The following is a 10977-nucleotide window of genomic DNA, read 5'->3' on the forward strand; positions in this document are numbered from 1 at the left end:
TTAGGTATAGATCTTCATGGCCTTAGGTTTGACAATGGTTTCTTATCACACAAGTGAGAGAAACAAAAACTAGATAAATTGCACTTCATTAAAATGACAAACTTTCGTGCTTCAAATGAAAGCATGAATAAAGTGAGAAAACAACCCACATAATGATTAGAGACTGGTACAAGAATATATAAAATCACTTACAATGTTAAGTATAAAAAGACAAATAACACAATGAAAATAGGCAAAGGATCTGAATAGACAGTACTCCACAGAAAATACACAAATGACTCCTAAGCACATGAAATGATGCTCAGCATTGTTAATCATTAGGGAAATAATACAGGTGGGCTATAATTTTTTTAAAACCAGACAATAACAATTTTTGGTGAAGATGTGGACAGATTAGAACTCTCATATATGGCTGATGGGAACAGAAAATGGTACAGCCACTTTGGAAAATAGTTTGGCAGTTCCTCAAAACATTAAACATAAAGTTACAATTAACTCAGCAATTCCAACCCCAGGTAATATTCAAAAGAATTGAAAGAACCCAAAAACTTTTCCACAAATGCCCACAGCAGTAGGAGTCATAGTATCAAAAAAGTGAAAACAACTCAAATGCTCTTCAGTTGATGAAGGAATAAATAAAATTTTGTATATGCATGTAATAGAACATTACTTAGCCATAAAAAGAAGGAAGTTTTGATACATGGTGTAATGTAGATGAACTTTGAAAACACTATGCTAAGTGAAATAAGCCAGTCAAAAAGAATCACACTTATGGCACCATTTATATGAAAAGCTCAGAGCAGGAAAATCTAGAGATAGAAAGTGGATTAGAGGTGTCAGGGGCTGTGGGGAGAAGGAAATGGCTATGGGAGTTTCTTTTTCTGGTGACAACTGTTTTCTAAAATTAGATGCACAATGCTGTAAATATACTAAAACCCACTGAATTTTACACTTTAACAAATGACGTTTATAATATGCAATTTATATCTCAATAATGCTGTTACCAAAAAAAGTTGTAGTAATTTTTTGCATATATGTAGAGTTACCAGTACTATCCCTTCCTTTGAGCTAGCGAAAAGTAGACGCATCATGGAAAAGAAGAATGGAACTGAAAATTTTGTAGATGACTGTCATGGTCAGGTTCATGTGTCAACTTGGCCAGGTGGTGGTACCTGTTTGTCTGGTTAGGCAAGTGCTGGCCTGTCTTTTGCTATGAGGACATTTCATAGAATTAAATCATGGTCATGTTGGCTACATCCACAGCTGATTCCATTTGTAATCAGCCAAGGGAATGTCTTCTGCAATGAGTGATGCTTAATTTAATCACTGGAAGCCTTTTAAGGAGGATTCAGAAGAGATTTGTTCTCTTTCTGCTTTGGCCAGTAAGCCTCTCCTGTGGAGTTCATCCAGACCCTCCACTGGAATCGTCCGCTTCACAGCCCACCCTACAGATTTTGGACTCTACATTCCCATGGTTACGTGAGACACTTTCATGAATTTCATATTTGCAAATATTTCCCGTTGATTCTGTTTCTCTAGAGAACCCTAACTAATACAACTTGGTACCAGAAGTGATTCTTAAGAAATAGAATCTTAAAAATGAGTTTTTATGAATGGTTTTCTAAACTGACTGGACTCAAAGGCACTAAGGACTCTGATTCCCATAATCAGAATGACATTGCCAATCCATGGAGTGAGTTGGCAAAAGAGATAGTCAAAATATCACCAATTTGATTCTTCTAATGCTTTGCTTGTACAAATGCCAGGCTCTGGGGGATAATGTTTTTGACACCTTTACGGAGTGTTGTGGAGAGATGTTGGCTGGTTGTTGTTAGATACACTGTATACATTAATGAGTGAAAGGGATGGGCTTAAGGCTTCAAATGAGAAGCTTAAGTGCCATCTGACAGAAGTAGACGTTTCTATGAGGGTCCTGAAGGAAAATCTTTTCTGTAGCCATAGACTTGAGATCTCTGAAAATCAGACTCAGAATCTTATTGCTAGAGTAGCAACTTTACAACGTAAACTGAAATCTCAATCTTGCATGGTGTCTGCCATTAAAGTGAGGGGATTGATTGGAAAGGAGTGGGACCCTGAAAACTGGGATGATGATATATGGATATATAGGGTTTCAGAGGTCATGCTGAGTTTTCTCTAGAAAACCCTGTAATAGTCTGTCCTGAGGACATAGCCACCCCACCTCCAGTCTGCCTTGAGGAGTTGGCCACCCAACCTCCACCTGAAGGGACTAGCCCTAGAGTGACTAATCCTGTTTCGCCAGATGAAACTGCAAATGAATGCCCTGAGGCAGATGGCTTGGAAGGTACTTCTAATTCTTTTCATGACTGAGCCCAACCACCCCTCATTTTTTCCAGACCTATAACTAAAGTCCCAACAAGCCTCTAAAGGTGAGGTACAAAGTATCATACATGAGGAGGTATGTTATACTCCAAGGGAACTGTGTGAGTTTTCCAATTTATATAGACAGAAATCAGGGGAATATGTGTGGCAATGGATTTTAAGGGTATGGGATAATAAGGCTGGATCAGGCTGAATTTATTGATATGGGCCCACTAAGCAGAGATTCTGCAGTTAATGTTATAGCTCAAGGGGTTAGAAAAGGCATTAACAGTTTGTTTGGATGAATGGTTAAAACATGGATGAAAGGGTGGCCGCCATTACCTGAGGTTGAAATGCCAGAACTGCCCTGGTATAATGTAGATGAGGGGATCCAGAGGCTTAGAGAGATTGGAATGTCAGAGTGGATTTATCATGCAAAGGCTGCTCTTACACCCCAGGAATGTCCAGAGGATGCGCCTTTTACCAGAACTGTGAGAAACAAATTTGAGACTAGCACAATCAGCCCTGAAAAGCTCTGTAGTTGCACTTCTCTGTAGGTCAGATATTACTGTGGGAACGGATGTCACTGAGCTGAAATCATTAAACACAATGGGGACTGGATCCTGAGTTGGCAGAAGCCAAGTGGCAGTACTTAATCGCCAAAGACAGGGTGGATGTGACTATTAACATGGACAGCAAACTCAAAGCAGGAGTCAAAATAATCTGATTCACAGAAATTTGTGGTATTGGCTAGTAAATCATGGGGTACCTAGAAATACAATAATGGGCCGTCTACTGTTGGAGCTGTATAAACAAAAGAGTTCTAGGTTAAGTGAACAGAAGCCTAATTTGAATCACAAAAAGACAGAGTCATGGCCCCTTAATCAAATTCCAGATTGAGACAGTTTTACAGACCCAGAGCCCCTAGAATGAAGGAGAGGCCAAGTCCCTTTGGGGGAGAATCCTGTTACACTGCCACAAATGTATACTGTTAATTTTCCTCCAAGCTTTCCCCAAGGAGACTGACAGCCTTTTACCAGGGTAACTGTGCACTGGGGAAAAGGAAGTATCAGCTATTTTGGGGATTGTTAGACACTGGTTCAGAAGTGACATTAATTCCAGGGGACCCAAAACGTCAAGCTTGTCCTCCAGTCAGAGTGGGGGCTTATGGATGTCAGGTGATTGATGGAGTTTTAGCTCAGGTCCCATCTGACAGTGGGTCCAGTGGGGCCCCAAACCCATTCTGTTGTTATTTCCCCAGTTCCAGAATGCATAATTGGAATCAACATACTGAGCAACTGGCAGAATCCCCACATTGGCTCTCTAACTCATGCAGTGAGGGCTACTATGGTGGGAAAAGCCAAGTGGAAGCCACAAGAACTGTCCCTACCTAGGAAAATAGTAAATCAGAAGCAGTACTGGATTCGTGGAGGGATTGCAGAGATTACTGCCACTCTTAAGGACTGGAAGAATGCAGGGGTGGTGATTCCCACCACATCCCCATTCAACTCTCCTATTTGGCCTGTGCAGAAAACAAATGGGTCTTGGAGGATGACAGTGGATTATTGTAAGCTCAACCAAGTGGTAACTCCAACCGCAACTGCTGTTCCAGATCATTGGTATCATTGCTTGAGCAAATCAATACATCCCCTGGTACCTGGTATGCAGCTATTGTTCTGGCAAATGCTTTTTTCTCAATAGCTGTTAGTAAGGACCACCAGAAACAGTTTGCGCTCAGCTTGGCAAGGTCAGCAATATACTTTCACTGTCCTACCTCAGGGGTATATCAACTCTCCAGCCCTATGTCATAATCTTGTCTGCAGAGACCTTGATTGTTTCTCCCTCCCACAAGACATCACACTGGTCCATTATATTGATGATATTATGTTGATTGGACCTAGTGAACAAGAAGTAGCAACTACTCTAGACTTACTGGTAAGGCATTTGTGTGTCAGAGGATGGGAGATAAATCCCACAAAAGTACAGGGGCCTTCCACCTCAGTGAAATTTCTAGGTGTCCAGTGGGGTGGGGCATGTCGAGATATCCCTTCTAAGGTGAAAGATAAGTGGCTACATCTGGCCCCTCCTATGACCAAAAAAGAGGCACAAGGCTTAATTGGTCTCTTTGGATTTTGGTGACAACATAGTTCTCATTTGGGTGTGCTACTCCGGCCCATTTATTGAGTGACCAGAAAAGCTGCTAATTTTGAGTGGGGACCTGAACAAGAGGAGGCTCTGCGACAGGTCCAGGCTGCTGTACAAGCTGCTCTGCCACTTGAACCATATGATCCAACAGATCCAATGGTGCTGGAAGTGTCAGTGGCAAATAGAGATGCTGTCTGGAGCCTTTGGCAGACCCGTATAGGAAAATCACAACGCAGACCCTTAGGATTTTGGAGCAAAGCCTTACCATCTGCTGCAGATAACTACTCTCCTTTTGAGAAACAGCTTTTGGCCTGCTACTGGGCCTTAGTGGAGACCAAATGCTTAACCTTGGGCCACCAAGTTACCATGAAACCTGAGTTGCCTATCATGAGCTGGGTGTTGTCTGACCCACCAAGCCATAAAGTTGGGCATGCACAGCAGCACTCCATCATAACACAGAAATGATATATACAAATAGGGCCAGAGCAGGTCCTGAAGGCACAAGTAAGTTACATGAGGAAGTGGGCCAAATGCCCATGGTCTCCACTCCTGCCGTGTTACCTTCTCTTTCCCAGACCAGAGCTATGGCCTCTTGGGGAGTTCCTTATAGTGAACTGACTAAGGAAGAGAAAACTCAGGCCTGGTTTACAGATGGTTCGGCACAATATGCAGGTACCACCTGAAAGTGGACAGTTGCAGCACTACAAGCCCTTCTGGGGTGTCCCTGAAGGATAATGGTGAGGGAAAATCCTCCCAGTGGGCATAACTTTGAGCAGGACACCTGGTTGTTCATTTTGCTTGGAAGGAGAACTGGCTAGAGGTGCATTTATATATTGACTAATGGGCTGTTGCTATGGTTTGGCTGGATGGTCAGAGACTTGGAAAGAACATAATTGGAAAATTGTGACAAAGAGGGCTGGTGAAGAGGTATGTGGATAGACCTTTATGAGTGGACTAAAAACATGAACATATTTGTGTCCCAGGTGAATGCGCACCAGCTGACTTCAGCAGAGGAAGGTTTTAATAATCAAGTGGATAAGATGACCTGTTCCATGGATACCAGTCAGCCTCTCCCCAGCAACTCCTGCCATTGCCCAATGGGCTCATGAACAAAGTGGCTATGGTGGTAGGAATGGAAGTTATGCATAGGCTCAGCAACATGGACTTCCACTCACCAAGGCTGACATGGCTACAGCCACGGCTGAGTGCCCAATCTACCAGCAACAAAGACCCACACTGAGCCCTCGATATGGCACCATTCCCCAAGTTGACCCGCTAGCTACACGGTGGCAGGTTGATTACCTTGGACCACTCCCTTTATGGAAGGGGCAGCAATTTGTTCTAACTGGAACAGACACATACTCTGGATATGAGTTTGCTTTTCTGAATGCAATACTTCTGCCAAAACTACCAATTGTGGGATTACAGAATGCCCTATCCATCATTATGACATTCCACACAGCATTGCTTCTGATCAGGGAACACACTTCACAGCAAGTGAAGTGGAGGAATTGGCACATGCTCATGGAATTCTCCGGTCTTACCATGTTCCCCATCATCCAGAAGCAGCTGGATTAATAGAACAGTGGAATGGCCTTTTGAAAACGGTGCCAACTAGGTGGCAATACTTTGAAGGGTTGGGGTAATGTTCTCCAGGAAGCTGTGTATGCTCTGAATCAGCATCTGTTGTATGGTGATGTTTCTCCTATAGCCAGGATCCATGGGTCCAGGAACCAAGGGATGGAAATGGGAGTGGCACCACTCACTGTTACCCCTAGTAATCCACTAGGAAAACTTTTGCTTCTTGCCCCTGCGACCCTAAGCTCTGCTGGTCTACAGGTTTTAGTTTCAAAGGGGGGAGTGCTTCCACCAGGAGAAACAACAGTGATTCCATTGAACTGGAATCTAAGACTGCCACTTGGTCACTTTGGGCTACTCATGCCCCCTGGATCAACAAGCCAAGAAGGGGATTACATTACTGGTTGGGGTGATTGACCCTGACTATCAGGGGGAAATAGGACTGCAACTATCCAATGGAGAAAAAGAAGAGTTTCCCTGGAATATAGGAGATCCCCTAGGGCATCTTTTAGTACTACCATTCCCTGTGATTAAAATCAATGGAAAACTGCAACAACTCAATCCAGGCAGGGCTACCAATGGCTCTGAAACTTCAGGAATGAAGGTTTGGGTGACCCCACCAGGCAAAGAACCACGGCCAGCTGAAGTGCTTGCTGAGGGTAAAGAGAACATAGAGTGGGTAGTGGAAGAAGGTAGTGATAAATATGAACAACAGCCATGTGATCAGTTACAGAAAAGAGGACTGTAATGCCATTTTGTTCATGTTATACTATTTAAGTTGTAAGATATCAAGTTTAAGAATGAATATTACCCAAGGATTTGCACCCTATTCTGGAGAGATTTATTGTGTTTCTGGTTATATGTAGGGCAGTTGAGCATTGTTAGATTAGGAAAAAAATGCGTCTTTTATTGTTTTCTATTTAGAAATTAGGCATGGTTTAAGGTGATGAGTAGAGCTGCCAAGTTGACAAGGGGTGGACTGTCAACATGGTCAAGTTCATGTGTCAACTTGGCCAGGTGGTGGTACCTGATTGTCTGGTTGGGCAAGTGCTGACCTGTCTTTTGCTATGAGGACATTCCATAGAATTAAATCATGGTCACGTCAGCTACATCCACAGCTGATTCATTTGTAATCAGCCGAGGGGAGTGTCTTTTGCAATGAGTGATGCTTAATCTAATCACTAGAAGCCTTTTAAGGAGGATTCAGAAGAGACAGGCTCTCTGCCTGCTTAGGCTGGCGAGCCTCTCCTGTGGAGTTAGTTCGTCCAGACCCTCCATCGGAATCATCAGCTTCACAGCCTGCCCTACAGATTTTGTATTCAACATTCCCACAGTTACGTGAGACACTTTTATAAATTTTATATTTGTGAACATTTTCTGTTGATTCTGTTTCTCTAGAGAACCCTAACTAATACAATGACAACAGAAAAACGAGTGGCAGTCCAAAGTGGAACTGAGAGCGTGTTGAAAATGATCATGCCATGTGCTGCATGGATGGGTTCAGGCACAGTAAGAGAAAAGCTTTCAATTTCCCAAACATATTACAACAGCATTCTCCAGCCTTTTCTGACTGGCAAACCCTTCAGATCCGTATGTAATATGACTAAATTCCATCAGGCTTAAAAAATTCACTGCATCATTTTTATGTGGGATATGATGATTTCTATATTTGATATTTATGAAATACACAGATAAACACTTAATTTTGCCTTCTAACAATTGACAAATGTTAATTTTCCCAAAATTATTATTTAGGTAAGATAAGAGCATGATTTGTGAACTGTGTGTGTGTACAATTGGGCATATGCACCAGCACCTTTTTAATTTGGAGACCAAATATATATTAAAGGGTAGATTGAAACAATGAAAAACTTTCCATTCAGAAAATCAAAATCTGAAAATGAAATCGAGAAAATAATTCCATTCACAATAGCAATTAAACAAATAAAATATCTAGGTGTTGGGACCCAGAAGCGGGCCTCTGACTGTTGGCAGAGCCACGTCAGAATAACCTTGTGAGGCACAGCGCCTTGGTCTGTGTGAAATGAGGTCCAGCCAGTATGCACCTTATCTAATCCGGCCTTACTGTGAGAAAGTTCTGTCTCTGCAGTTTCGGGCAGGTTAGTCAATGCTCACTCAGCTCTCAAGGACGCTGACTCTGGAGCCCAAAGAGAGCTGTATAGAAAATATTCTGATAAGTAATAAATGGTTCCTAGGACAGGAACTGTGAACCAAACTTTACAGCTTTGCAGGCATGACAGATATTAAAAATAATCTTGCTTTGTTATACTCCCTAAAGCAGTTCCCACGTAAGAGCACAATAAATATGTGGATGTCTGTTTTTTTGGTACTCTTGCTCCTGATGAGTTTGAGTCCCCTGACCCCACTTAACTAACTTCTTGTGTCTGTCATTTCTTAATCCTGTGCGGCACCCTTTCTTCTCCCCTATTCCCTAGGGAAATCCCGGCATCTAGGAATAAACTTAACCAAGGATGTAAAGGACCTATATATAGAAAGCTAAAAGTCATTACAGAAAGAAATTAATCATGTCCTTACTAAGTGGAAATATATTCTGTGCTTAAGGATTGGAAGATTTAATATCATTAAGATGTTAATACTGCCCAAAGTGATTTATAGATTCAATGCAATTCCAATAAAAATTCCAACAGTCTATCGATTCCCAGCGCATGCACTTCCCAAAAACAAAGAAACAAGCAACCAAAGAAAGTAGAAACAAATAAACAAAATTCAACAAATGGTACTGCAATAACTGGATACTTATATAGAAAAAGAATGAAATGTGATCCCAAGCATATAGCATATCAAGAAAAAAAACAAAAAAACTTTCCAACAGTCTTCTTGGCAGAAATGGAAAAGTCAATCATCAAATTTATACAGAAGGACAAAGGATCCCAAATAGCAAAAGCAATCTTGAAAAATAAGATTGAAGTTGGAGGAATCACATTTATGGATTTCAAAACTTATTACAAAATTACAATGATCAAAACAGTGTGGTACTGGCATAAGAGGGAGACATATAGACAATGGAACAGATTTTAGGGCACAGAAATAAATCCACACTGTGCTGGTTTGAAATGATGTATGAACCCTAGAAAAGCCATGTTTTAATACTAATCCCATTTTGTAAAGGCAGCTGTTTCTTCTAATCCCTATTCAGCATTGTGTGTTTGAAACTGTAATTAGATCATCTCCCCGGAGATGTGATTTAATCAAGAGTGGTTGTTAAGGTGGATTAGGTGACATGTCTCCACCCATTTGGGGGGGTCTTGATAAGTTTCTGGAGTCCTATAAAAGAAGAAACATTTTGGAGAATGAAGGAGATTTCTGAGAGAGCAGAGAACAACATAGCCACGAAAAGAAGAGCGTTTACCAGCCAGTGACCTTTGGAGATGAAGAAGGAAAATGCCTCCCAGGGAGCTTCATGAAACCGGAAGCCAGGAGAGAAAGCTAGCAGATGACGTCGTGTTCGCCATGTGCCCTTCCAGCTGAGAGAGAAGGCCTGACTGTGTTCGCCATATGCCTTCTCACTTGAGAGAGAAACCCTGAACTTCATCAGCCTTCTTGAACCAAGGTATCTTTCCCTGGATGGATGCCTTTGATTGGACATTTCTATAGACTTGTTTTAGTTGGGACATTTTCTCAGCCTTAGAACAGTAAACTAGCTACTTACCAAATTCCCCCTTCTTAAAAGCCATTCTGTTTCTGGTATATCGCATTCCAGCAGCTAGCAAACTAGAACACACACTTATGGCCAACTGACTTCTGACAAGGAAGTCACGTTTGCACAATAGAAAAAGAAACGTAGCTTCAACAAATTGTACTTGGAAAACTAGATATCCACATGCAAAGGAATGAACAGAGACCCTCACACTACATACAAAAAGGAACTCCAAATGGATCACTGACTTAAATACAGGCATACCTCAACGATTGTGAATTTGATTCCAGAACTCTGCATTAAAGTGGATATCACAATTAAATGAGTCACATAAAGTTTTTGTTTCCCAGTTGTGCTGGTTTGAAAATATCATGTAACCCAGAAAAGCCATGTTTTAATCCTGATTGTCTTGCGGGGGCAGCCATTTCTTTTAATCCTAATTCAATACTGTAGGGCAGAAACTTTTGGTTAGATTATCTCCAGAGATGTGGCATGCCCAAATGTGGGTGTAACCTCAAATTCGATGGAGATGTGACCCCACCCATTCCAGGTGGGTCTTGATTAGTTTACTGGAGTCCTTTAAAAGAGGAAACATTTTGGAGAGAGCTCAGAGCCAATAAAGCAGAGCTGACAGAGAGAGCTGACACAGATGCTGACACTTGGAGAACAGAGACATGGATATTTGGAGATAAGTGGAGCCCAGCAGACAACGCCATGAGATATTAAGCAAGCCAGAACCTGGACAGAGCCAAGGGAAGCCAAGAGATGAAGCCAGCCCTAAAGAAGCAAAGTGAGGAAATCAAATACTAACAGAGACAGAAAGCAATGATGCTCAGGAGCAAGGGACCAGCAGATGCCACCACATCACTTCCCAACTGACTGAGGCACTATGTAGCAATCAACCTAACTTGAATTAAAGAATCTTTCCCTGGATGACTTAGTTTGGATATTTTATAGGTTTACAACTGTAAATGTGTAATTTATTAAATTTCCCTTTTTAAAAGCCATTCAAGTTCTGGTATATGACATTCTGGCAGCTTGCAAACAAAACCACCAGTGCATACAAAAGCCATGTCTATCGAGCAGTCTCACCACCCTCCCCCTCTCTGCGTGCGACATGACTCCCAGGGGTGTGGACCTTCCTGGCAACGTGGGACAGAAATCCTGGAATGAGCTGAGACTCAGCATCAAGGGACTGAGAAAAAACCTAGAATGAGTTGAGAATTAACATCAAG

The sequence above is a fragment of the Tamandua tetradactyla genome, chromosome 5 (assembly GCF_023851605.1).
Source record: "Tamandua tetradactyla isolate mTamTet1 chromosome 5, mTamTet1.pri, whole genome shotgun sequence".
NCBI lineage: Eukaryota > Metazoa > Chordata > Mammalia > Pilosa > Myrmecophagidae > Tamandua > Tamandua tetradactyla.